This window comes from Pseudophryne corroboree, chromosome 6 (genome assembly GCF_028390025.1).
Source record: "Pseudophryne corroboree isolate aPseCor3 chromosome 6, aPseCor3.hap2, whole genome shotgun sequence".
NCBI lineage: Eukaryota > Metazoa > Chordata > Amphibia > Anura > Myobatrachidae > Pseudophryne > Pseudophryne corroboree.
In genome coordinates, this window is record NC_086449.1 from 582,867,561 (window position 1) to 582,895,513 (window position 27,953).

The 27,953-nt window shown below is 46.8% G+C and overlaps 2 pseudogenes; one reads left to right on the forward strand and one right to left on the reverse strand.

The window, feature by feature from the left end:
* Positions 1-7,744: 7,744 nt before the first annotated feature.
* LOC134937716 (5S ribosomal RNA) lies at positions 7,745-7,862 on the reverse strand (annotated as a pseudogene).
* Positions 7,863-24,250: 16,388 nt separating this feature from the next.
* LOC134937768 (5S ribosomal RNA) lies at positions 24,251-24,368 on the forward strand (annotated as a pseudogene).
* The last annotated feature ends 3,585 nt before the right edge of the window (positions 24,369-27,953 follow it).

Consider the following 27,953-nt stretch of genomic DNA (forward strand, 5'->3'; position numbering starts at 1 on the left):
TATCTGGCACTGTGGGGACATGGGTATCTGGCACTGGGGGCATATATGTATCTGTCACTGTGGGGCATATATGTATCTGTCACTGTGGGGTATATGTGTATTTGGAACTGTGGGGACATGTGTATCTGGCACTGTGGGGCATATATATATTTGGCACTGTGGGGCATAAATGTATCTGGCACTGTGGGGACATGTGTATCTGGCACTGGGGTCATATATGTAGCTGGCACTGTGGGGCATATATGTATCTGCCACTGTGAGGCATATATGTATTTGGCAGTGTGGGGCATATATGTATCTGCCACTGTGGGGACATGTGTGTAAGGCACTGGGGGCATATATGTATCTGGCATTGTGGGGACATGTGTAACTGGCACTGGGGGCATATATGTATCTGGCACTGTGGGGGCATATGTGTATCTGGCACTGTGGCGGCATGTGTATCTGGAACTGTGGGGGCATGTGTATCTGGCACTGTGGGGGCATGTGTATCTGGCACTGGGGGCATATACTGTATGTGTCTGGCACTGTGGAGGCATATGTGTATATGGCATTTGGGCATATGTATCTGGTACTGTGGGGGCATGTGTATCTGGCACTGGGGGCATATGTGTATCTGGCATTGTGGGGACATATGTGTATCTGGCACGGTGGGGGCATATATGTATCTGGCACTGTGGAGGCACCCATTTTTTGGCGATTTTATATGTATGTGGCACTGTACTGGGGCATTATATGTATGTGGCACTGTACAACATGACTAAAAACAGGGTTATGACACAAAGTCATACTCCTACAAACATCATACCGAAAGGTGTGTGCCCAAAAATGGGGTGTGGCTTTGTGGCAACTAGTCCACGCCCCCATTTTGCACATGCACCTGATAGTGGCTCTAACCCTTGACTACAGATATTTTCTGGCTCTTTGCCTGTGACTGGTTGGCCACCCCTGTTCTAGAGGATGGACAGAATAAGAGACAGGAGGGAATAGCTGGAATGATAGAAATAAATGGATAGAATAAAAGACAGAAGGGGAAGAATATCAGCTAAAAAATCTAAGCGGTAAAATTGGTGGGGGGGACGGCCACTTCTGTATTAGCCTAGGGCGGCTGGAACCCTTAATCAGGCCCTGTGAATATATATAGTTAAATAAATGTATTTAGATAAAGGGAATGCAAGTTTAGGGTGCATTACATTAAGGAGGACAGTCTTTTATTACCAACAAATTATTTTGTATTCTCCTGTGCCTCTGATGTATTGTAGATACGGTTGAGTCCATCTACTCTACTGTAGCTACAGTATAATAGGAAGTACTTTGCACTTTCCAGCTGCATTTCTGCAGGAAAGTACTTTTCAAGGTGCACACTGACCAATTACCCAGGCCTCATGAAGGGGCCTGGTGGGAGCCCGGGTCTGCCGCCACTCCCGCCTCTTCCTTATCGGGCAGCAGGAGGAGATCTCTTCTTCTCAGCCCAACATACGCTGCTATGTGTTGGGCTGTAGCGGGCCAGAGAGTCTCTGCCTGTGCAGGTGGGGGGGAGTGATCACACTGATCGTGTTCTCCCCTCAAATTGCCCCTGGCTGAGAGGCTAAAGGTGCACCCCCTGCAGCCACATCTGAGTTGCAAAGGGCCTGGCATTGCAATTGCAGCTACACGATGTGTGTTTTATAGCAGGGGGCAGGACCATAATGGTGAGTTCAATTTGAATTGCGTCATGTAACCCACGGAACTCCACCCGAAATTTGTGACTTGCCTAGTCATTATGGGAGGGTTGGTAAGTATGGCTTTGCAATTAACTTTAAATCAACGACTGAGATTTGCAACTGCTAGAATTATATCCCAAAGTTACATACAAATTGGAATGTGTATCCTGTTTTGTATTTACATGGTTTCTTCATGGACCCTTTTTTACATGGGACATTTTGTTACTGAGCCTGTGCATCCACGTAGAGTATGTACACTACATGTTATGTTTGCTGAATGTAAAAATTAGGGACATTTCTGTGATGTTAGTGTATTAGAATGCTTAATATTTGTAGACACTCCCTTACTAACATGTGTAAGCCTGAATCTTTAGTGATGGTCCCTAGGACCAGGGGGATGCTGGGAAGTGGGTGGTCCAGTGTGCAGTGTGTCTGGAGTTGGTGATGGAATAAACAGCACAGCAGTGAACTCACATGTCTCTGTGTCCTGATGACTGGATTGACAAACATATGAACAAAACAATTTCGTTAAATTTCAATCTGGAATCTTCCTTTCTTATGAAACTTCTGCTGTTGCCACTTTCTATGCATGTACAGTATTTTGCCAAACTCACCCCCTAAAAATATTGTACCTATATAAAAGTGTAAAAAACAGTAGTGTACCGACATCTAGTATTACAAAACTTCAAAATCAATTTATGCTAATAACTGATCATACTTAAAAAATAAACACTAATTTTTATCAAACATTTTACTAAAGGCAAAAAAGTGCAAATAATAGGAAACATAAATACAAAGGGGAACACCTCGGCCACTGAGGTGAGCCTATTTAGTTTGCGCAGCTGGCATTTTATGGCCTTTAGTTATTTTATTTTTTTACTTTTCCTAAATGACTGCAGGGAGTGTGTATTTTCCTGCAGGCCTGTGTTCCATTTAGGTGGTGTCTGTTGGGAGCCAAGTGGTGGTGTCTTCTGAACATGTGAAGGACCTGAAAAGAGATAAATAATGGTAATTAAACATACTTGTAATGTTCAAAAGAGGGTACTAGTAATATAGGCCAACTAACAATGCATGTGTAAAAGTGACCCATGCTTGAGCACACTGGTGCATTCATTAGGGGCTGTATAAAATTAATGAAAAAACTACAATTCTTTTTGTTCCCTTATTTTGGTGGTTTTTAAAACAATAACAATTTTTACATATCATTGTTTATTTACTTTGACAGTAATAACTAATCACTGATATTTTTGATGCTGAATTACATTATGTAATGTTTGCAGGCCTAAATGTCACAATGATATTGTCATTAATATTATGTGACATCACAGATATATTACAGAGGCTTGCTGTTGGTGCTTACTACTCACCAGGCTCCTTATCATCAAATGTTTATCATTGCCTTTTCTACGCAGCCTTCTTACTTTGTTTGGCATCTGAGGAAACAAAAATGGATGTCATTTATCATTTTAAAAAACTTATACCTAGTGGTAAATATAAATACATAGTTGCCTACCCTCCTGCATTCTTCAGGAGACTCCCTGAAAATAGCAGCTACTGTATCTCCCTGACTCCATGAATAGTCCATCAATCTCCCTGATTGCACCTTACCCCCATTATGCAGCTGTTACATTCTTGAGGAAAACAAGAAATCAGAGATACATACATTTAAATGGGCTCAACAGTGCAATTTCCCTGCATTGGTTATAAGGCACAATGATCCCTATGGCTACATGCATTTTAAATAAGGTTTCTCGTGGCCACTTACAGTATATGGAATCTCTTGTAAGACACAATAGACAAACAAATATTGAACAATATCAGTGTCTTACTAACTTTGGGGCTCATTTACCTTTGGATGTAGCAGTACACGTCATCTCTAATAGGTGTTTCTTTCGCAATCTCCCTGAAATGCTTTTTCAAAAGTAGGCAAGTACTGTATGTCTAAATATGCCTCATTTAGGGGTCTATTCATGCAGCAGAGAAAAGCCCTGTTTTGCGTTAAACAGGGCTTTTCTCTGCCTACTGCAATTCACAGAGCGGGTTACCCTGGAGAAGTCTCTGACTTCTCCAGCGGTACCCCCGCTCTGTGCCTGAATCGCATCACCATACCTTTGTATGGTGAGTGCAATTCATGAAGGTGCGGAAAGCTCTGCTTTCCGCTTCTCCATGTAGTTCAGGTTCGCCATCTGAGGACGGCGTAACCTGAACTGTGGTGCGGAGACGTCAGGGAAGCTCAATGCTTCCCTGATCGCTGCTCGGCACCTTGTGCTGGCTCCGCCCCCCGACCTCCCAGCAACCACTGCGGCCTGCCGGAAGGTCAACACCCTGCGCATGCACAAAGGGACCCGCCGCTGGACTCCGCGCATCGCTGGGAAGGACCGCTGGAGATTACCTCACCGCAGGAGCCCCAGACACCGCAGCGCATCGTCGGAAGGGTGAGTATACATGAATTGCTACTTATCACAGCTATACATCGCATCGAAGAGATGCGATGTATAGTGATAAGTAGCAATTATGTTTTCGTTTTCTACATGAATAGACCCCTTAGGATAGTAAACACAGTCATATTATGTGTTAATAGATTTTCCTACTCTGTTTGTTGTTTGCACATTGGCCCTCATTCTTCGTTTTTCGCAGCGCAGCGATCAGGTGAAAAATCGTCATTTTTGCGTAAGGTACACAGCGTGCATGCGCTAAGTACTTTCACACAGAACTTTGTAGTTTTACAGAGGCTCGAGCGACATTTTTCAGTCGCTCGAGTGTTTGTTGTATGATTGACAGAAAGTGGGTGTTTCTGGGCGGCAACTCAGCGTTTTCAGGGAGTGTGCTAAACGCAGGCGTGCCAGGCAAAAACGCAGGAGTGGCTGGAGAAACGGGGGAGTGGCTGGCCGAACGCAGGTCGTGTTTGTGACGTAAAACCAGGAACTAAACAGACTGCAGTCATCACAAGCTAGGAGTAGGTCTTGAGCCACTCTGAAACTGCATGAAATTTTTTAGTAGCAGAACTGCTAATCTTTCGTTCGCACTTCTGCTAAGCTAAAATACACTCCCAGAGGGATGGCGGCCTAGCGTGTGCAATGCTGCGAAAAGCAGCTAGCGAACGATCAACTCGGAATGAGGGCCATTGTTCACATTTCAAAATGTCCCTGTGCTAGGGTGCCTCACATTAAACTGATTGAAGCCATCACAGATTTAGCTTTTTCATTCACAAACTTAACTTCTTGTATACTGCCACATATTTGTAGGTTGGATTAAATGTTTCTTCAATTTTTTTTTTTTTTTAATATAGACTTGTTAAACTTTGCAACTATATATAGTACTTAATCTGTTGATATAATGATTAAGTAAAAGTATTTGTCACTATTTCAATTGACTTAAAGGCAGGAAAGCAAAGCAACAAAGCAATGAGAAAGGCTAGTCAGATGCTTGGTTGCATTGGGAGAGGAATCAGTAGCGGGAAAAAAGACTTACTGTAAAAGACATAGCTGCTGCTGTAAACTCTTACTTTGAAATCCACCTCTCCTTCCCAGGCTCCTGTACAAAATGGCCAATCTGGGATTTATATAGGGTGTGTGATGCTTTAATATTGGAAGTTTTAGCTGCCAATAAGGGTGATTTTTTATCTTCCACTGTGCAACACACAATGAAACTTACATTCTGGTTGGTTTAAAAAAACGCATGCTTCTTGAAGTGAAACCTCGCGAGATCGCTCATGCGAGTTTAGTTTGTGTGTGAAAACTCACATTCCATTACATTGTGTGAGTTGCAGAATCATCTTGCACGATATGTGTGAGATTGTGCGAGATAAAACTCGCATAAAACTTGCATGCCATTACATCCCGCTCATTATTTTTTTTGTACAACTTGTAAGTTCAATAAAGCCCAGAAGTGCCATGCCCCACTGCATTAAGTAGCATCAAATATGTGCTTGTATTTCACACAAATCTTGAGTTATAGGAATGCTTATATACAGTATCACAGTGGATTCTCATACAAGTGAGTTGGGATATGTTTTGTTGTGTTGTATGTTGCTTAACACTGCATGTAATGTTTTTATGCTTGACTCATGCCTATGTCTTGCAAAATTGTATATAGTGTTTTGCTTCAACAAAATAAAATATAGACAAAAAAATATAAGCACTGAGTCGATATGGATCATGATCAGTGATAGAAGAGCAGGAGCAGCAACCAAGTAATTGTGCTGTGACTGCTGCCAGTCATGATAGTACTACAACATCTACTAAAGGTGGTCCAGGGGGAAGAAAGTTTAGGAAAGAGCACCTGAAATAAAAATATTTCACAATGTTAAGTAAGGGGTACAGGTATAGCATTAAAAACTGACAAATCAGTGCCACAAAAAAAGAACACCCTGACCGATATCCAATCAGCTGTGAGAAATTATTTGCACTAATAGTTTTGGATGGGGCTATCCAGTTAGCTCTGATATGTGGTACTTATCGGGGATATGCTGATATGTTCATCCCGCAGCGCCAGTTCTGCTTACCAAAAGTGGCCCACTGGGCGCTCGCATTCCACGCCCGGCTCCAGGCCAGCGAGCCGGATTGAGCCGGATTGACAATAGGGCAGTTAGAGCTGCAGCTCCAGGCCCCCAATGAAAATAGGCCCAGAGGATCCACTAGAGGCTGGCAGTGTGTACAGAAAAAAAAAGATGTTATAGGCAAGGCCAGCAGCCAGTCAAGGTCCTGCTTCCTTCCAAAACCTCACCACATGCCATGAGGATGATGAGGATGCTAAAGATGTTGTTTATGTAAGTCAGCCACCAGTGGCAGCAGTTCTTCCTGTAATAAAAATAAAGCCATTGTGATGCCTGGCAAAAGACAAAAAAGACACCTCTTTGTTTGAAATCATTTTTAACCAAGTCCTGACAATGCTTGTGAAGACATCTGCTCCATTTGTGAGGCCAAAGTTAGTAAAGGTTGGGACGTTAACCTTCTAGGCGCCTCCTCCATGTTACACCATTACAGGTGAGTTAATTAAATTTATTTTACAAAATTATAACAATTTGTAAAATAATAATAAGCAGTCCAGTATCAGCTATCAGCAGTTCCTACCATCCCATGCAATCTCCACCACCAATATCCTCATCACGAAACCTCCTCACTAGTGATCCAAATAAATGATTTGTGGTTGCCAATATAGATGAAAATAGCATTATAAGCTGTGAGGTAGTCAAAATTAGAAAAATGGGTGTGGCTCTGCACAGTTAGAGAAAAGTAACTAGATTCATAAGAAAGACCAGCATTCGTGGGATAGTATGACTAGTTGTCCCTATTTACACTGCTGGCGGTGCACCAAAAAGTCAATATATAACCTGAAATACAAATAAAGAAAAGAGAGAAGCCTTTTTTGTTTGGGGCACTCTTCAAAACAAAATCATAATAACCTCGTATGAGTCTGTAATGTTGTAAGTATATAAAATGTACCTTTTATTTGGTACATTAAAATATATTGTCCCCTTAAAGAATTATTTTGATTAAGATAGACTGATGAATATCAGTATATGTTTTAGCGTGCCCCCGGGAATGTATATACTATGATAAAGGTCCTAGATTGGACTTATTTAAGCATACCTGTGATTATACCCAGTAGTGCCCAGCGTTGGGTATATGGTATTACTCAGATACACACTATTCCTGGTCAGCTTCACGCTGATTCTCAATAAAGAGAATACCAATTACCTCTCAATAATACATCTGGGACACCTGTACACAGATTTGATAAACAATGCATACAATACAGGAGTATCAAACATCAGTAGGTCATGGTTCTGATCATTGTCAGTGTGGTAAAGAAAGATATCTATTACCTCTCAGTAACAGCTCTGGGTCACCTGTACACTAATTGAATAAACAATGCGTACACTGCAGGAGTGTGAAATGTCACTAGGTCATAGGTCTGATCATTGTCACTGGATGGAAAAGAGGTGATTGAGATACTAATTGCCAAAGACTGGCAGCAGGTGCCGAGAGAATAAAGATGAATCTGCTGTCAATGTTAGACTGGAGTGTCCCCAATGCTCCGACCAACTACACCGGGTATTCCCAGGTGGTCTCCCGCCTGGTACTGGCGCAGCCCTATACTGTATTGCTTCCAAGATCAGACGAGATTGGGCATACGCAGTATGGTATGATAGTAGGTCATAGGAGTCCCTGTTAGAATTTCTCCAGAATAATTGATGAGAGTTCATGAAAAAATTTATATGGTCAGTTGACCCAAGTGCAAAGAATCACAGGTGGGATCTGCTGTTGGTGTTAGGCAGTGAATCTGGACCTACCAGTTGAAAAACTGCCGTAGGTAAAGAGGTTCACTGGATCATCAATGAGCGTCCCAGAAAAACAAGAGAAAGAATTAAGGTGCGGGACCCTCTAATAAATATTAATGAAAACACAAGAAATAATAAGTATGTCGGTTTTGCAACAACTGTATAATGCTAGAGTGACAATGATAAAGAACAGAAAGTCATGTGTATCAATTAACACACACAGGTATACGTGAGGTTACAATGTAACTGATCAGCAGAATACATGTGCTGCATATCATTCCCAGCTGTGTGCATATGAGAGTAAATAAAAAAAATATGATATAGTTCCTGTATAGAAAAATTGCATTGAAAAAGTCTAACATATATCCAACAAAGGGGTATATTTACTAAGGTCCCGATTTTGACCGAGATGCCGTTTTTTCTTCAAAGTGTCATCTCGGTAATTTACTAAGCAAAAATCACGGCAGTGATGAGGGCATTCGTAATATTTTGGAAGTCCTAGGAAAAAATCACGAATCAATACACCATCGGTCAAATACGCCTGCAATTTGGTAGAAATCGGGAATTTACTAAAAAGTGCAAAACACAAACACTGCCGACAATTGCCAAACACTGCCGTACTAAAATACAAATCGTGAAAAAGTGCTAAAAAAAAACAGACCTGCTTTTTTATCCCGTGTTTGTATAGGCATGCACGGATCCATGAGATCCGTGCATGTTTTTCAGTGGGAAGGGGGGGGAAATGTTATAAATTTTCCAAAAAAAAATGCGAGGGGTCCCCCCTCCTAAACCAAACCAGCCTCGGGCTCTTTGAGCCGGCCCTGGTTGCAAAAATATGGTAAAACAATTGACAGGGGTTCCCCCATATTTAAGCAACCAGCACCAGGCTCTGCGCCTGGTCCTGGTTCCAAAAATACGGGGAACAAAAAGAGTAGGGGTCCCCCGTATTTTTGAAACCAGCACCGGGCTCCACTAGCTGGACAGATAATGCCACAGCCGGGGGTCACTTTTATACAGTGCCTTGCGGCCGTGGCATCAAATATCCAACTAGTCACCCCTGGCCGGGGTACCCTGGGGGAGTGGGGACCCCTTCAATCAAGGGGTCCCCCCCCCCAGCCACCCAAGGGCCAGGGGTGAAGCCCGAGGCTGTCCCCCCCATCCAATGGGCTGCGCATGGGGGGCTGATAGCCTTTGTTCAAAGTGTTTGATATTGTTTTTAGTAGCAGTACTACAAGGCCCAGCAAGCCTCCCCCGCAAGCTGGTACTTGGAGAACCACAAGTACCAGCATGCTGCGGAAAAACGGGCCCGCTGGTACCTGTAGTACTACTACTAAAAAAATACCCCAATAAAGACATCACACACACACCTTGAAAGTATAACTTTAATACATACATGCACACCAACATACATACATACTTACCTATGTTCCCACGCAGGTCGGTCCTCTTCTCCAGTAGAATCCATGGTGTACCTGTAGAAAAAATTATACTCACATAATCCATGGTTGAAGGCTCCTCTGCTTGTAATCCTTTTGTAATCCACGTACTTGAAAAAATAAAAAAACGGACACCCGACCACGAACTGAAAGGGGCCCCATGTTTTCACATGGGACCCCTTTCCCCGAATGCCAGAAACCGACTCTGACTGATGTCTAAGTGGGTTTCTTCAGCCAATCAGGGAGCGCCACGTTGTGGCACCCTCCTGATTGGCTGTGTGCTCCTGTACTGTATGACAGGCGGCACACGGCAGTGTTACAATGTAGCGCCTATGCGCTCCATTGTAACCAATGGTGGGAACTTTCAGGTCAGCGGTTGACCGAAAGTGACCTCACCGCTGACCTGAAAGTTCCCACCATTGGTTACAATGGAGCGCATAGGCGCTACATTGTAACACTGCCGTGTGCCGCCTGTCATACAGTACAGGAGCACACAGCCGATCAGGAGGATGCCACAACGTGGCGCTCCCTGATTGGCTGATGGAACCCTCTTAGACATCAGTCAGAGTGGGTTTCTGGCATTCGGGGAAAGGGGTCCCATGTGAAAACATGGGGCCCCTTTCAGTTCATGGTTGGGTATCCGTTTTTTTATTTTTTCAAGTACGTGGATTACAAAAGGATTACAAGCAGAGGAGCCTTCAACCATGGATTATGTGAGTATAATTTTTTCTACAGGTACACCATGGATTCTACTGGAGAAGAGGACCGACCTGCGTGGGAACATAGGTAAGTATGTATGTATGTTGGTGTGCATGTATGTATTAAAGTTATACTTTCAAGGTGTGTGTGTGATGTCGTTATTGGGGTATTTTTTTAGTAGTAGTACTACAGGTACCAGCGGGCCCGTTTTTCCGCCGCATGCTGGTACTTGTGGTTCTCCAAGTACCAGCTTGCGGGGGAGGCTTGCTGGGCCTTGTAGTACTGCTACTAAAAACAATATCAAACACTTTGAACAAAGGCTATCAGCCCCCCATCCGCAGCCCATTGGATGGGGGGACAGCCTCGGGCTTCACCCCTGGCCCTTGGGTGGCTGGGGGGGGGACCCCTTGATTGAAGGGGTCCTCACTCCCCCAGGGTACCCCGGCCAGGGGTGACTAGTTGGATATTTGATGCCACGGCCGCAAGGCACTGTATAAAAGTGACCCCCGGCTGTGGCATTATCTGTCCAGCTAGTGGAGCCCGGTGCTGGTTTCAAAAATACGGGGGACCCCTACGCTTTTTGTCCCCCGTATTTTTGGAACCAGGACCAGGCACAGAGCCCGATGCTGGTTGTTTAAATATGGGGGAACCCCTGTCCATTTTTTCCCCATATTTCTCCAACCAGGATCGGCTCAAAGAGCCCGAGGCTGGTTTGCCTTAGGAGGGGGGACCCCACGCAATTTTTTTTTACATTTAAACTTTTTTTTTTTTAACAAAGTGCACAATGAAGCCCAGCACGGATCTCTCAGATCCGGCCGAGATTCATTGTATTAAAGTCGGCAGTGTTTTACAAGTCACTCACGTAAAACACTGCCAAAAAAACCGAATGACATCGACATCGGAAAACCCGAAAATGCAGAATACGGCAGCTTAGTAAATTAGTCGTAATCAATTCAAAAAGTTGCATATTTACACTTTCGATGTCATTCGTGATTGAACTTTGACCTCAAACGGGAAAATACGAATCTTAGTAAATTTACCCCAAAGTTCCTATCTGGAGGAGTATATATGGCTTGACAGGAGGTAATGGCAAAACCTATGCTGGCAAATGAGAAAAGCTCCCATGCAGGAAGAACAATTATTGATAAGATGGAACAGCCAACTTATGCAGAATCATTTGAGGAATCAGTATTAGCCTATAAACTGCTGCCATACAAAGGATGCATAAGCATGACACAAATAAATATAAAATGTGATTTGCCCTGTAATCAGGCACCTGTGCTGGCATAAAGCAGAGCCTTGCAGGGATTGCACACTAAATCGTTAGGGCAGTGCTTGTGAAGGATAGTACAGCGCAATTAAGAGGGAAAGTGGTGGACAGAGATGCTGTACGGGTGCGGGTGAAGCGGCTATCTGTGCTGTGATTGCTGCTAGCCAGAAGCTCCTCCCTCTGCTCCATAAAGCAGATTACCAATAACAAGGTCTCTCCTCTCCGTCACCGCCACCGGGAAGGTGCGATATGAGAGACCCACTGCTGCTGCCGCTATGGTAGCCCCTGGAAGTCGGAAGGCACACTGTTAAAAGCCCGCTGCCACTCTGGAAGACCCTGGAAGATGCGTTTTGCCCATAGATGCTGGGCTTGCTCACTTCCTGTTCCTGTCTCCCCCAGCGGCGGGTTTGTGTCTATGTTACCTTCGTGATCAGGACCTGGAAGTGACATAACGAGAGGGCAGTACAGAACTTCCGCCCTTACAGCACCTAAATGTTTTCTCCGTTCTCCGTTCGTTTGAGGTTATTTTTTTTTCTATGCACTACTGGACCCTCGCGGCCTCACGCTTCGGGCTCGGTTTCTCGCTTCGCTTGCCACAGGTTACTATTCCAAATAGATTGTGATATGGACCCAGGGGGTTATGGGAAAGGTCCTCTCCACGAAGGTAAACTAGACGCTACCCTGCGGCAGCTTTACTGCGTCGCCAAGGGGAGAGGAACTGACATAATTGGTCCTGACGGGGTGTGTGGTGCTGTGGCACCGCCCCTTGACTCCGTCCCTGATTTCTAGTACATAGAAGTAAAGGGAATAGATAGATTAGGTAGAATTGTACAGTGGTGTCCCTGATTTAAGCATAGAAGCATAGAAAGGGTAATTGCCAAAATGAATATAGTTGTTCCTGTTAGGTAAGTATGACCAACTAATATTAGGTGATGTGGTAATAAATACAAGGACATTTAAATAAAAATTGGAATTAAAATTATTTGAACAAAAAGACAAGGAAAAAAAAATGAGCATGAGAGTGTCCAAAAATAATGTGGACAAGATGGGACATGACAAATTAAAAACAGAAAGGTATTATATTGCTGAGCAGAGCAGAGATATATGGACAGAAATAAAATATTATTTCATATGAAGTTATATGCAAAAATTGGGCATATTCCCCCACCAATATATGCGTGGGTATATAAAAACTTGGGTGGAGTCTGGATGGTACCATATAGTCAACAGGCTCAGAGGTGAGAGCTGTTTAGGGTCTGAAGGCAGACCAAAGTGACTGGGTCCACTATACATGGGCTGGGACTGAAAGACAGAAAAAATCTCTCACTAGGAGGGCTAATATATTGATATCTTGGGGTCATAAGGAATGGAGTGAAGTGTAAAGTGTGGGGATGAATTGTGCATTCTCACTCCCTATCTCAAAAAATGAGGAGAGGGTGTGTTTTCCCAATCAGTAGGGGGTGGCCGAAATATCAAATAGATGTAATTAAATTCAAATACAAAAACGTCCATATCGCACTGTGTGACTACAGCTGGTGAATTGCATATATGGGCTTTAAGGCCCTGTAATGTGCACTGCTGGGTGACCAAGTGGGAGTCCCAAATGGAGTCCCAAACTAAATAAGGTGAGTATGTGCAAAGAACAAACCACTGCAAACTATGATGTGAGTAAATAAAAAGTGTGTGTCAAATATAGGTGAAAAATCAGGTACAAGGAGAGGATAATCTGTGATGAGCCTATAGTTCGGGTTCTGCCTTTAGAGATGTGACCATCTATTTTAGGATATTCTGGTGATAACAGGTAAGTATATCTCATTGCGATATTATCTACAGGTTAGGTAAGTATATCTCTTTGAGATATCACTTTCAAGTTGGAAGTGTGATGTTCAGTGATGTCTAGTGAGTGTGAGAATGTGAGGATTAGCCAAGATAATTGTATGAATTTGTGATAATAAGTAAAAGGAGGAAGTAAGGTATTTATAGTATTCCTCTTCCTCAGCCTCATCTTCTCTCGATTCTTCTGCCAGCAGCGCAGCACGGGCCCGTAAGTGTGCGGCTAATTATGCGAAGAAGGAGGCGGGCAAACGCAAGCACCACGCTAAGCGCAAGAGGGCTGCTGAGCTTTCACGCAGGGAAAGGAAGCAGCGTAACCTGCCTGGAGTTGTCCATTTTGACTACACGACTACTACACGACTACGCGAGAGCTGCGGCAAAAAAAATTAAAAAGAGCTATTTTGTTGATATGTTCACATTGACTGACGAGGCAAAGAAGGAGTTTAAAGCCACTAAGGCAAAAGAGGGTGTTGGTGTTGTGGCTTTTAAATCTTATGATGCTTGGTTTGCGGAGTTCTGCACCTTCGCAGTCTGTTATCTGGAAGATCGTCCGAGTGAACATATCAACATAATCCGCTACATACACTTAATTCACGACATGCATCGCAAGTATCCGGGCATCGCCTGGTGGGTTTATGACGACCAGTTTAGGTGCAATCAGGATTGTTTGAGGGTCATGGACTTCGGCTGTAAAGATGTTGAGGTATGGATGGAGTTTTCCAGGGCACATCAGGACGAGGGAGAGGGCCTGCTGCCCACCGCGGACCCTGTTCTGGTTGCCCCGTGGGGTCACGGATCTTCGGGGAGGCTCTGCTTGCATGGCGGTTACGGGGGTCCTAGTCGTGCACAAGGGCCGGGACAGGCTAAAGGCAAATGCTTTGCCTTCAATAACTCCATGTGTCCTGTTGGACAACGGTGTCGTTTTTGACACCTCTGCTTGCGTTGTGGCGGGGCCCACCCTGCCTCCATCTGCTTTCGTGGTGGGTGCTCTGCCCCGAGAGTGAGAAAACCCATTCCTGCCAAGCCCGCTACCGCGGCTTCATCTAAATAGGGCTCCCACCCTGATATGGCTGGATCAGGATGTTGTGAGTTTCCTTTTTGATGGTTTTAGTTATGGTTTTCGGTTGCCCAACCAAGGGGAAGTTCATGTTGGTTCTTATCGTAACCTGTGGTTGGCCCAGACCTTTCCCAACGTGCTGCGTGGCAAGGTGGATAAGGAGATCCAGCTTGGCTACATGGCGGGTCCTTTTTCTCAGCCCCGTTGGAGGATATGATTATTTCTCCGGTGGGTGTTGTTCCAAAAAAGGCCTGTGTAAGTTTTGGCTCATTCAACATCTTTCTTACCCATCAGGGCACTCCGTCAGTCATTTGAGGATGCTCTGGATATGGTTTGGACTAGAGATGTGCACCGGAAATTTTTCGGGTTTTGTGTTTTGGTTTTGGATTCGGTTCCGCGGCCGTGTTTTGGATTCGGACGCGTTTTGGCAAAACCTCCCTGAAATTTTTTTGTTGGATTCGGGTGTTTTTTTTCAAAAAACCCTCAAAAACAGCTTGAATCATAGAATTTTGGGGTAATTTTGATCCTATAGTATTATTAACCTCAATAACCACAATTTCCACTCATTTCCAGTCTATTCTCAACACCTCACACCTCACAATATTATTTTTAGTTCTAAAATTTGCACCAAGGTCGCTGGATGACTAAGCTAAGCGACCCAAGTTGCCGGCACAAACACCTGGCCCATCTAGGAGTGGCACTGCAGTGTCAGACAGGATGGCACTTCAAAAAATTGGCCCCAAACAGCACATGATGCAAAGAAAAGAGAAAAAGATGTGCACTGTGGTCGCTGGACGGCTAAGCTAAGCGACACAAACACCTCAATATCACAGGAATTATTTGTTCTCATCAATGGTATTATTAGTCCAAATCACTGGAAGAAAATGACAAAATCACTGGATATATTCGTTCTAATCAATGGTATTATTGGTCCAAATCACTGGAAGAAAATGACAAAATCACTGGAATTATTCGTAAACATTTGTAGAAAGTCGCTGCTTTCTGATTACAGAAATGCTCAGATATTCCTGTGAATCCACAATCCGTTCCCAGAGGAAAAAGAAATTGAGAAACCGTTGTGTGAGAACGTTTGTTCTCTTTCCCTTACAAAGGAACAAACCACTTTCCAAGAAGACTGACGTTTTTGGGATTATGGATACATAGGGGTATATGCAATTGCGGTCGAATTCCCGAAATTGGCGAAAAACGGGACTTTTTCGCCAAAAAAAAAAAAAATCGTCAATGCAATTCAGTACTTTCCGTCAAAAAAACGGACTTTCAAAATTCGACTTTTTGAAATTCGACTTTTGTCAAATTCGACTTTTCTGCAATGATTCAAGTGCTGCAATTCGACCAAAGTATATTCAATTGAAGTTTGCAAATTCGACAACAGTGCTTTTAGACAGTAAATTCGTCATTTTCAATCCGCCACACTTTGGTGGGTGAAACTAATAAAAAAAATTTAAAACATGTTTTTTTTTGTGTTTTTTTTTATTGGTAATAGCATATCTATTTATATTAGAAGGGATTAGGTACTTGGTTTGTCTTTTTTGGAGGCACAAGTATTTTTTATATATTTTTAAAAATAATATATATATTTTTTTTTTAGATGGAATGGTAAAATCCCGGAAAAAAATGGCGTGGGGTCCCCCCTCCAAAGCATAACCAGCCTCGGGCTCTTCGAGCCGGTCCTGGTTCTAAAAATCCGGGGGGAAAAATGACAGGGGATCCCCCGTATTTTTAAAACCAGCACCGGGCTCTGCGCCTGGTGCTGGTGTAAAAAATACAGGGGCCAAAAAGAGTAGGGGACCCCGTATTTTATACACCAGCATCGGGCTCCACTAGCTGGACAGATAATGCCACAGCCGGGGGTCACTTTTATACAGTGCCCTGCGGCCGTGGCATTAAATATCCAACTAGTCACCCCTGGCCGGGGTACCCTGGGGGAGTGGGGACCCCTTCAGTCAAGGGGTGCCCCCCAGCCACCCAAGGGCCAGGGGTGAAGCCCGAGGCTGTCCCCCCCATCCAAGGGCTGCGGATGGGAGGCTGATAGCCTTGAGAAAAATGACAGAATATTGGTTTTTCCAGTAGTACTACAAGTCCCAGCAAGCCTCCCCCGCAAGCTGGTACTTGGAGAACCACAAGTACCAGCATGCGGGAGAAAAACGGGCCCGCTGGTACCTGTAGTACTACTGGAAAAAAAATACCCAAATAAAAACAGGAGACACACACTTAGAGAGTAAAACTTTATTGCACACCTGCCGACACACACATACTTACCTATGTTGACCCGCCGACTGCCATGTCTCCTGATCCGACGATCCGGGGTACCTGTGAATCAAATTATACTCACCTGATCCAGGGTCCAGAGTATAATCCACGTACTTGGCAAAAAAATAAAACGACAAACCCGTGCCAGCGGACTGAAACGGGTCCCATGTTGACACATGGGACCCCTTTCCCCGAATGCAGAGAGACCCCTTTGTGACTGCTGTCACTGAAAGGTCTCTTAAGCCAATCAGCGAGCACAACGTCCTTGCACTCTGCTGATTGGCTGCGCTTCTGAGCTGTCAGACAGCGCATCGCAAAGCCTCTCCATTATATTCAATGGTGGGAACTTTGCGGTTAGTGGTGGGGTCACCCGTGGTCAGCGGCTGACCGCGGGTAACCCCACCGCTGACGGCAAAGTTTCCACCATTGAAACTAATGGAGGGAGCTGTGCAATGCGCTGTCTGACCTCAGACGCGCACAGCCAATCAGGTGAGCGCCACGGAAGTAGCGCTTCCTGATTGGCTGAAGGGACCTCAGTGACAGGAGTCACGTGGGGTCCCGGCACATTCGGGGAAAGGGGTACCATGTGTCAACATGGGACCCCTTTCAGTCCGGCATGGTCGGGTATGCGTTTTATTTTTTTGCCAAGTACGTGGATTATAATCTGGACCCTGGATCAGGTGAGTATAATTTGATTCACAGGTACCCCAGATCGTCGGATCAGGAGACGTGGCAGTCGGCGGGTCAACATAGGTAAGTATGTGTGTGTCGGCAGGTGTGCAATAAAGTTTTACTCTCAAGGTGTGTCTCCTGTTTTTATTTGGATATTTTTTTCCCAGTAGAACTACAGGTACCAGCGGGCCCGTTTTTCTCCCGCATGCTGGTACTTGTGGTTCTCCAAGTACCAGCTTGCGGGGGAGGCTTGCTGGGACTTGTAGTACTACTGGAAAAAACAATATTCTGTCATTTTTCTCAAGGCTATCAGCCTCCCATCCGCAGCCCTTGGATGGGGGGGGACAGCCTCGGGCTTCACCCCTGGCCCTTGGGTGGCTGGGGGGGGACCCCTTGATTGAAGGGGTCCCCACTCCCCCAGGGTACCCCGGCCAGGGGTGACTAGTTGGATATTTAATGCCACGGCCGCAGGGCACTGTATAAAAGTGACCCCCGGCTGTGGCATTATCTGTCCAGCTAGTGGAGCCTGATGCTGGTGTATAAAATACTCTTTTTGGCCCCCGTATTTTTTGCACCAGGCGCAGAGCCCGGTGCTGGTTTTAAAAATACGGGGGATCCCCTGTCAATTTTTCCCCCAGATTTTTAGAACCAGGACCAGCTCGAAGAGCCCGAGGCTGGTTATGCTTTGGAGGGGGGACCCCACGCCATTTTTTTTCGGGTTTTTCCCGTTTTTTCCCGTTTTTAAAAAACCGGATCAAAATCCGTCAAATCGTCCGTTTTTCGGCCGCTGGACTGTCGAATCCGTTTTTGATTGAATATGGTCAATTTCGGCACCCACTTGCCGAAATTGGACGGTCGAATTGTGTCGAATTAAAAAACGGCCGATAATTTGCCGCGATTCGCCGCTAATTGCATATACCCCATAATGTTGTTGAATATAAATCCTAAAGCAGGTGGTGTATTAGAGCAAAAGAGTGCAAGAGACCAGCCATGCAGTTTCTGAAATATTATGAGAAAATGTTACTGTATTTCATAAGCACTCATTCCTAACTCTGCTAAGTTCTGTTTGGTATACTGTATCTGGCTTCCATGAGGTAGTTGTCCATTATTTCAGCTTCCATTGACCTTTTTGAAAGCGGTAGAAGTTATCGATTCTTTTTTTTATTTTTATTTTCCACTATTTTTAATTTTCTCCTGCATAGCCCAGTAAAATGTTGCAATGTTAAGTATTGACTTGTGCCTTCTGGGGGTCCACTTCTTCACCAAACCCAGCCAAATATCATCCTAACCCTCTGTTCCACGTTCTCTATGTACCCCATCTGTGTCACCCATGTCTGTCTACCCCTCCCCTTTAGATTGTAAGCTCTCACGAGCAGGGCCCTCTTCCCTCATGTGCTTATCCTTTGTCTTACTTTAATAATCTTCAACTGTACCACATCCAGCAGTCTTCTGCCACCTGATACTTATTCCAGTGTCATCTGCTGATGTAACTATGTGTATTTACCCTGTACTTGTCCTATACTGTCATCAACTGTAAGTTGCTGTTTTCCTGTTTGATTATTTATGTACTCTGTAATTGGACGCTGCAGAACCCTTGTGGTGCCATATAAATAAAGGATAATAATAATAATATAGGGTGTATAATCCCCAGGTGTATCTCACACATCGCTCAGTACAGATAACAGGATGTATAATCACCAGGTGTATAACACGTCGCACAGTACAGTATACATACTGGTCACAACAATGCAGCAGATATTGAGCACTGATCAGGATACTAGAAATGAAACAGAGCTGCAAGATACAGCAATACTGTACTGTACTATATATGTATACTGCTGGTCACCAAAATGCTGCACTACTATATACTGCTCACAAAAATGCAGCACAGATATGGAATGGATAATTGCAGTGACACAGAGCTGCAAGATACAGCAATGGCCTCCTGTACACAACTATATACTGTTGGGTCACCAAAATGCTGCACTGTAATACTATATATATATACTGCTCACAAAAATGCAGCACAGATATGGAATGGATACTTGCAGTGACACAGAGCTGCAAGATACAGCAATGGCATACTGTACACAACTATATACAGTTGGGTCACCAAAATGCTGCACTGTAATACTATATATTCTGCTCACAAAAATGCAGCACAGATATGGAATGGATACTTGCAGTGACACAGAGCTGCAAGATACAGCAATGGCCTACTGTACTGTACTGTACTACTATAAGTATAATTATATACTGGTGGTACCCAGTCCCCACAATAAAGCACACTGAGCACAGATATTTGCAGCACACTGAGCACAGATATGGAGCATTTTCAGGCAGAGAACGTAGATATTTTCAGCACACTGAGCACAGATATTTGCAGCCCACTGAGCACAGAATACGGAGCTTTTCAGGGAGAGAACGCAGTCACGTCCTCTCTGTTCAATCTCCAATGCACGAGTGAAAATGGCGGCGATGCGCGGCTCTTTATATAGAATGCAAATCTCGCGAGAATCCGACAGCGGGATGATGACGTTCGGGCACGTTCAGGTTAACCGAGCAAGGCGGGAAGAACCGAGGCTGCCTCAGAACCATGTAAAATAGGTGAAGTTCGGGGGGGGGGGTTCGGATCTTCGCGAACCGAACCCGCTCATCTCTAGTTTGGATCTACGGGCCAGGGGCCCTCATGGCTAAGATTGATGTCGAATCAGCTTTTCGGCTGCTCCCGCTTCATACTGATTAATTTCGGTTTATGGGCTTCCGCATCAGGGATGAATAAGTGCTTGCCAATGGGATGTTCTGTTTCATGTGCCTTGTTTGAGAAGTTCATTCCTTTTTGCATTGTTGTGTGGAGTTTTCGTCAGGGGGTCGGGGTCTCGCACATTACTTAGACGATTTCCTTTGTGTTAGTCCGGCAGGTTCCGGTTGTTGCTCCGAGCTCCTTTTAGTTTACGAGCCTTGTTTTGTCATTTTGGCATTCCTATCGCGTCGGAGAAGACGGAGGGCCCTATTTCCTGTTTGTCCTTTTTGGGGATCCAAATTGACACTGTGGCGGGCTGTTGCAGCCTCCCTAGGGTGAGGTGGAGAAGTTACGCAAGTGCATCCTGCTGTGTGTTGCGGTGCGTAAGGTTACACTTTGGCAGGCCCAATCACTTTTGGGCTTGTTGAATTTTGCCTGCAGAGTCATCCCTATGGGCAGGCTCTTTTGCCGTAAATTGGAACAGGCCAGCATGGGTGTCACTAGGTCTCATCACTTGATTAGGTTGTCATCTGAGATAAAGTGAGACCTGACCATTTGGGCTTTGTTTCTAGATGACTTTGATGGTGTTCGGATCTGGTTGGCTCCCGTGGTCAATAACTCTAGCTTGCAGTTGTTCACGGATGCAGCAGGTTCTGTAGGTTTTGGATGTTTTCTGGTAGGCTCTTGGTGTGCTGCTTCGTGGCCGTGGTGCTGGTTCAAGAGAGATCTTTTGCTATTGGAGCTCTTTCCTTTCATGGTGGAGGTTTGGGGCGGACAATTGCGCGGTCGCAGCATCCTGTTCAGGTCTGATAACCTGGGCGTGGTGCACGGGATTAATAATCTGCAGGCCAAATCCTTACTGGTATTGCGAGTCTTGGCCCAGTTGACGCTGCAATGCTTGCATTACAATGTGCTCTTTCGAGCGCAGCACGTCCCCGCTGTGGATCACGGCATGGCAGATGCATTATCTCGGTGCCAATGGGATACGTTCCCTGCGCTTGCGCTTCTTACTGATGTTGTTGGGGTTCTCTGCCCCCCTTATGTTTGGCAGGTGATAGAGCCGGTGTATCGCCAGGCTTGGATGGAGTGGGAAGCTTTCTCCGGGGGCCATGGGTTTTCAGGTAAGAGCGGGAATCGTCGGATGCTTTCTTTTTATTTGGCAGCTCTATGTCTCTGGGAGATCTAGAGTGGTTGCCTCCCTTTACCTGGCCGGCATTTCCTTTTTTGCGAAGGTTAAGGGGGCTCCGAATTTTATGCAGAGCTTTTTGACTGTGAAAGCCATGAAAGGTTGGGTGCGGGTAGTTCGTGTTCCCCCGGATAGCAGGCGTCCCATTGATGCATCGCTTCTCCTCGCTGTACTGGGTGGGGTTGAGAGCGTAGCCAACTCGGCCTTTGAGTCCCTGCTGATTCGTTTGGCTTTTTCAATGGCTTACCATGAAGCTTTTCGGGTTTCGGAGCTGGATGCACCCTCTAAGAAGTTGCATGCGATTTTGCTTTGTTCGGATGTCCGCCTTGACGATAAGTCCCTGGTGTAGGATTCGGCGGTCTAAGACGGATCAGATGTCTCATGGAAAATGGGTTTCCTTGGGTCCCTCATTGTCCTCCAGCGTCTGTCCAGTGTCTCTGGCTGTTCATTATGCCTCGGTCAGGCCTTCCTCGGAGGGTTCTTGGTTGTTGCACTATGAAGGCTCACCTCTAACTAAATATCAGTTTAGTTGGAGGCTGCGTCGTTGCCTTTCCAGTGTTGGCCTTTCCCCTTTGCGACTTTGGTACTCACTGCTTTCATATAGGTGCAGATACGGTGGCGGCGGTGTCCGGTTTGCCCGTTGGCGATATCAAAGTTTTGGGTCGTTGGAGCTCTACCAGTTATAAGCATTATATTAGACCCAATATTTTGTGTTGATGTTTACTGTGGTTTTCTTGTTCATGTCATGTTTTGGTTGTTGTTGTTTATGTTTGTCTTCCCCTGTCTATCCTACTCGGGGATTAGCTACACACCTCTGCTGGCAGCAGTGTGTCTGGAGTTTTTAACGATTTTTTACCTGGACTGACGGACTTAATTCGGCTTCTTCTTTGATCCGGGTAATTGGCTCCAATTATACGTCCCTCAGCAGGTTTTACGTTTTTTCCTCCAGTCGAGTTTTACCTGTGTGCTCCTGTTCCTTCCCCCCCCCCCCTCCCCCGTTTGTTCATACTCTTTCCCCTATGTGTGTCTCTGTTGCTTCATATTGGCTGGAAGCTGGTCACCTATGTCACTGTGGTGTACTTTGCAAAAATTTTCTTTTGGCAGAACCTCCTACATAGTCTACCGGTATGGTCTCATATTACATGTCCACACTAACCTATTTTTATTCTTTTTTCCCTTCCCTATAGGTTTGGTGGGTGATAGGTGCAAGGTCTGGGTGGTAGGCCACTCCTTTGTGTACTGGACGTCTTTGTTGCCTCTGGTGAGGCAACTGTCTTTCCTGGCACTGATGAAGTGAGGTGGTTGGGTGTCAGAGGTATGCAGTGGAGTGCTTTGAAGGTGTTTTTACTGGAGAATGTCTGATGTCATGGGTTGCCCGAGGTATTGGTTCTTCACTTAGGTGGCAACGACCTGGGGAAGATGTCGCAATTGGAGTTGCGTGGTGTGATCTTGGAAGATTTTGCATTCATTAAGAAGGCTTGGCCTTCTTGCATTTTGATATGGTCTTTTATCGTGCCCAGGTTGTATTGGCGAAGTGCCAAGGACTGTTGAGCGATTGATGAGGCCAGAAAAAAGTTTAATTCGGCTGCGGCCAAGTGGGAGCTGGATGCTGGTGGTGTGATTGTGCTGCATGAGAGAATCAGGTTTAGGTATCGCTATCTTTTCCGGCCTGATGGAGTACATTTGGATAGGGAAGGTTTGTGTATTTTTTTGGAGGATCTTTTTGTTGGGGTGTCTTCAGTTTGTTATGTGTTGTGGTGGTGGGGCGAAGTTGCTGGGTCAGGAACTTCGCTATGGTGGGAAAGAATGGCAGGTTGTTTTTAGGTCTTATCTAGATGTTTTAATTATTATTTCGGGTTTGGTTGGTGCGCTCACCTTTGTTGACTATATGCATCTGCTGGATCACCTGGTCGGGGACAGCGACACCACCCGAACGGGTGGGTAGTCAAGGTTTAAGGTTGAGTGGATACCGTTTTGTTGCTTAGGCTGAGTTTTAAGTTGGTACAGTTTTACGGGTTGGGGTAGAAGTTAGTCATTCAGTCTTGGCCACCACTATTTAATCTTTATTCAGACATTTTTAGTAGAAGTTATTGAATAAATCAGCTAACAATTTCTACCAAAGCTAAGTCTCTGAGTCTTTATTTTAGAGTTAAGTCTTAAGGGTTTATAAACGTACATGGTTATCCGGGTGTAGTATGGCTGACCGGCGGTCAGGAAACCGCCGGTCAGCTTACCGACGCCGGGATCCCGGCAGCATACCGACGCCGTGAGTCCAGCGGGGAGGGGTGAGTGCAGCAAGCCCCTTGCAGGCGCGCTGCGCTCACCACGCTGTGGGCTCAGTGGCGACCTACGGTCACCACGGGTTCTGTTCCCACTCTATGGGTGTCGTGGACACCCACAAGTGGAAATAGTCCCTGTTGGTCGGCATGCTGACCATCGGGATAGTGAGGGGTCGGGATGCTGGAGGAGGTCATGTGACTGTCGGTCTCCCGACCGCCGGTCACATGAATACCACCCGGTTATCCGTCAGCCGTTAGGATGTTTATAGGCTTTGCCATTACCTCCTGTCAAGCCATATATACTCCTCCACAGAGGAACTTTGTTGGATATATGTTAGACTTTTTCAATGCAATTTTTCTATACAGGAACTATATCATATTTTTTTTATTTACTCTCATATGCACACAGCTGGGAATGATATGCAGCACATGTATTCTGCTGATCAGTTACATTGTAACCTCACGTTTACCTGTGTGTGTTAATTGATACACATGCCTTTCTGGTCCATATCATTGTCACTCTAGCATTATACAGTTGTTGCAAAACCGACATATCTTATTATTTCTTGTGTTTTCATTAATATTTATTAGATGGTCCCACACCTTAATTCATTCTCTTGTTTTTCTGGGACTCTCATTGATGATCCAGTGAACCTTTTTACCTACGGCAGTTTTTCAACTGGTAGGTCCAGATTCATTGCCTAACACCAACAGCAGATCCCACCTGTGATTCTTTGCACTCGGGTCAACTGACTATATAAATTTTTTCATGAACTCTCATCAATGATTCTGGAGAAATTCTACCAGGGACTCCTATGACCTACTATCATACCATACTGCATATGCCCAATCTCATCTGATCTTGGAAGCAATACAGTATAGGGCTGCGCCAGTACCAGGAAGGAAACCACCTGGGAATACCCGGTGTAGTTGGTCGGAGCATTGGGGACACTCCAGTCTAACATTGACAGCAGATTCATCGTTATTCTCTCTGCATCTGCTGCCAGTCTTTGGCAATTAGTATCTCAATCACCGCTTTTTCATCCAGTGACAATGACCTATAACCTACTGACATTTGACACTCTTGAAGTGTACGCATTGTTTATTCAGTTAGTGTACAGGTGACCCAGAGCTGTTACTGAGAGGTAATAGATATCTTTCTTTACCACACTGACAATGATCAGAACCATGACCTACTGATGTTTGATACTCCTGTATTGTATGCATTGTTTATCAAATCTGTGTACAGGTGTCCCAGAGGTATTATTGAGAGGTAATTAGTATTCTTTTTATTGGGAATCAGCGTGATGCTGACCAGGAATAGTGTGTATCTGAGTAATACCATATGCCCAATGCTGGGCACTACTGGGTATAATCACAGGTATGCTTAAATAAGTCCAATTTAGGACCTTTATCATAGTATATACATTCCTGCTGCCGCGCTAAAATATATACTGATATTCATCAGTCTATCTTAATCAAAATAATTCTTTAAGGGGATACTATATTTTAATGTACCTAAGGAGAGCGAAATGACTGCATAGGAATAGAGAGAGTTAAACCTCCTGTGAGGGGTGGACCTAGCTGTGAGGAAAGTACAGCCCATGGAAAAAGGGGAGGGTCAATATATATAGGGAATGCTAGGCCAGCTTGGTCTCTCTTGCTGCTGAATTGCCTTTGGTGAGTGCTGCATAGCAGAGTTTCCACATTGTTAGCCTTGTTTGCTATAGCTTAGTTATTACCACTTCCCTTCAAAGTTTATTTTGTCTGTGATGGCTGCATCTCGACCTCGCCGTACCGCAGGGACCCCAGCCCGTTACCGCTCATCTGGCGGTGGGTCTGGGCCCGAGGAGGGGCTGGCTGGCGCTGCTGACAGCTTCCCGGCTTCTGGGGCCTACGCGGGCGCTGGGTTCTGGGCTGGTCTTGCCGGCAGGGCGCGGGCGGCAGGGAGGGCTGGGGGCACAGGCAGGACTCCCGGAGGTGGACGGGCATCGGCCCTCACCTCCGGGTGCAGTGTTGGCGGCTTCGGTGCTGCGTTCGGGCGCCCGTGGGCGCGCGCATGAGCGCCACGTTGGGCGGCCGACGGAAGCTGCCGTTTCGTTCCCCTTCTCTTCCCCCTTGTCGCGGCCGAGAGGCAGTGCCGGGCGAGGGGGGCAGAGCGGGCGGGCGGCGGTCGCAAGTCGGACGAGGCCTGTAGCGGGGTCTTGTCCGGCTGTTATCCCTGCAGACACTGACGGAGGGGTTGTGGCGGGAAGCGGCGGGCCGCGCGCGCAGGGTGCGCGCATGCCTGCGCTCTCCACAGGTGGCGCCGTTCGTGCACGTGTGCGCGCAGTGGCGCCGCTCTGTCTCCCCTGCTGCCTCCCTTGCAGCCGGAGTGCTGGGGGGGGCGCAGGAGAAGCGAGCAGGGCAGCAGGGAGTCCCGCCGCGGCGCCCTCCCAGCGGGCGGAGGGAGCTCCGACCTGCGGGGGGAGGGCGCGCGTGGGGGGTCAGAAAGCGGAAGCAGTGCTGGCAGTGAAAGGCAGGCACTGGTTGGGAGCAGTGACTGGTGGGAGACTGGGCCGCTGAGGTTCAGGGGCGCTGCCGGTTCCCCATCGGGACAGTCTGGGCTTCGGGCATCGGGCCCCCTGTTGGCGCCTGTCGGGCGACGGGCAGGGAGGCGCACGCCGGCATCTGCGGGGGCTCCCGCGGGTGCCAGCAGTGAGTTTTGGGGTGGTCAGGACCCCTCCGGAGAACTGGCGTCGGCCCTGTCAACGGTGGTGGCGGTAATGGGTCCGCTGGCCGCTGCCGCATCCCCGGGGGTGGCAAGGCGTTCCGGCACGCACGCAGTAGCAAGCGGGTCCGGTGCGCGGCCGGGGTCGGCGGTGCAGCGAGTTGCTCGCGCTTGCCGCGAGCTGGGGGCGGCCGCGGCGCAGCTAGGTCGTCGTTCCATGTGGGACGAGCAAGGGCGCGAAGTGGGGACGCCTTCGCCCCGGGGTGCTAGGCATGCACCTCGATTGGTTTCTGGGTCCTTTGCGCCGTCTTCTACTTCAGGTGATCGCGAGGAGTTGAGATGGTGGGGAGCGAGGACGAGGATGTCGCAGTGGCCACACCGGAAGATTCCCTGTCCGAGCAGTCGACAGCATCAGGTGAGGTTGAGCAGTCAGTGTCGGGCTCCAGCACGCGCTCTAGTTCTCGCAGCTCTTCCTCTTCTTCTTCCCTGTCGTCGCCGGCGTCCGAAGTCAGTAGCACGACTAGGGCGAAAAAGCGCAACAAAATACGCCAAGAGGGCGGCGGGTCAGCAGGAGAGGCGGAAGAGAAGCAAGCGGCTTAGCGAGGACGCTCGCAGGGCCAAGAAGCGCCGCGATTTGCCTGGGGTAGTCCACTACGATTACACTGCCATGATGCGGGGACTGCGGGATAGCTGCCGTAGGAAAATCTGCAGGAGCGATTACGTTGATATGTTCGTCTTGATGAAGGACGCAAAGAAGGACTATAAGTCGGCGTCAGCGAAGAAGGGCATCGGGGCCGAGGCTTTCCGTACCTTCGACAACTGGCTGGCCGGTTTTTGCGTCTTCGCGGCTTGTTACCTAGAAGATAGGCCTGACGAACATATGAACGTCATTAGATACCTGCATTTAATACACGATATGCAGCGCACATCGTCGGGCATCGAATGGCGGATGTATGACGAGAAATTCCTGGAAAAACAGGACTGCTTGCAGGTGATTGACTTTGGTTGCAAGGACGTGGAATTCTGGCTCCAAGTCACCCGGGCTTCTCAACCTGCTAGGGAGCCCCGGAATCCGGGGGCGGACGGGCACCGCGCAGGGTCATCCGCCCAAGGGACCGGCGCGGACGGCGGATCGGGCAAGACAGGTAGGTTGGCCATCCGTGGGGGGGGGCAGGCCGCCGCAAAAGGGAAGTGCTTTGCATTTAACAATGCGTCCTGTTCCTTCGGCAAGCAGTGTCGGTTTCGACATTTGTGCTTGCAATGTGGCGGCTCCCACCCAGCCTCTACCTGTTTTAAAGGCAGTCGCCAGGGTGCGCGGGGTAAGCAAAGTTACCCAAGACCTGGCGCAAGCGGGAGCGCTCCGCAGGGCACCAACGCCAATTAATTTGGATACCATGGACAAGTGGTTGGATTGGTATCCAAATAAGGCGGACACTCAGTTTTTGTTTCACGGTTTTCAGTTTGGTTTTCGCTTGCCTGTTGCGAGCAAGGTTTTGGTCCGGGCCCAACGGAATCTCCAGTCTGCTCGTGCCTTGCCGTCGGTTCTGCGGGAGAAAGTGGATAAGGAGGTAAGGCTGGGTAGGATGGAGGGACCGTTTATCTCACCCCCGGTGGATGACTTGGTCATCTCCCCAGTGGGGGTAGTTCCCAAGAAGACTCCAGGTGCTTTTAGGCTCATTCAGCATCTTACTTACCCGTCGGGGTCGTCGGTCAACGACGCGATACCGCCGGCTCATTGCTTGGTGGTGTATCAGTCGTTTGACGAGGCGCTAGAGTTGGTCCGTAGTTACGGCCCTGGGGCCCTGATGGCT